Source organism: Trachymyrmex septentrionalis, unplaced genomic scaffold (assembly GCF_001594115.1).
Source record: "Trachymyrmex septentrionalis isolate Tsep2-gDNA-1 unplaced genomic scaffold, Tsep1.0 scaffold32, whole genome shotgun sequence".
Taxonomy (NCBI): Eukaryota; Metazoa; Arthropoda; class Insecta; order Hymenoptera; family Formicidae; genus Trachymyrmex; species Trachymyrmex septentrionalis.
The window spans coordinates 603090-604275 of NW_017305485.1; positions in this window are offsets into that span (position 1 = coordinate 603090).

Sequence of the window (1186 nt, forward strand, 5' to 3'; positions counted from 1 at the left end):
CGAACACAATTGATGAGATTGAGCCGAGCACTCAAGGAAAAACGCGCCCACTACTACTCCAGACACGACAAAGTTATTCTTCTGTATGATAATGCTTGTCCACATGTTGCGGCGCCGGTCAAAACCTACTTGAAAACACTCAATTGGGAAGTTTTACCCCACCCGCCGTATTCACCAGACATTGCTCCTTCTGATTACTACCTGTTTCGATCGATGGCGCATGGCCTGTCTGAGCAACACTTCACATCATGTGAAGATACCAAAAATTGGGTCGATTCGTGGATAGCTTCAAAAGATGAAGCGTTTTTCCGACGCGGTATCCGTATGCTGCCAGAAAGATGGGAAAAAGTAGTGGCTAGCGATGGACAATACTTCGAATAAAACATTAGGTACCGTTCTTTTATAATAAATGCTCAATTTTTGATAAAAAACGGCGGAAACTTATTTATACTTCTAATAACACTTACATATACCAACTTAGATTCATAAATATGATGTGAACCTTTTATCTATTTTTTTTTCTTATTTTTGTATTATTTAGACTAATTGCGTCTTTAAATCAATATTATACTCTTAGTATGACGGATATGCGGGGCTAATAAAAATGAATAAAAAAGAAAATAAATAAAGAAAATCTTTTAAAAAAAAGAAGAGAGAATATACAAAAATAATAATAGAAAAGGGGAGAGGAAAATATATATATATATATATACACAATATATACCTTAATACTTTCCAGTTAACCATGTATAATTGAGTAACTAATAATCTAGATTGTTGTAGAAATTTAGCAACAAACTCACTTAAAAAAGCCGGTTGCCGCCTGAGGAATGAAAAAAAAAAGAGGAGGAAAAGAAAAAAAAGGAAAAAAAGGGAGGAAAAGAAAAAAAAAGAGAAATCTCCAATATCATTTTTATATCTGTAGCTTGATGTTACTAATTCCTCGACAATGCTGCAATATCCACAAAATAACAAGTAAGGTACAGTAACGTACCGATATATGATGAGCTGTGAGCTCACTATCTTCACTTCGACGAAGTCTAAACAGATTTCGCACGCGGTCCAACGGACTGCCTCCGTGACAAATATCAGATCCATAGTTAAGGTCGAGGGTAAGTCAAGGTTATGGCCCACCACAGGGCGCACTCACGTCGGGTACAAGTGACCATCACACTGGGGCAAACGC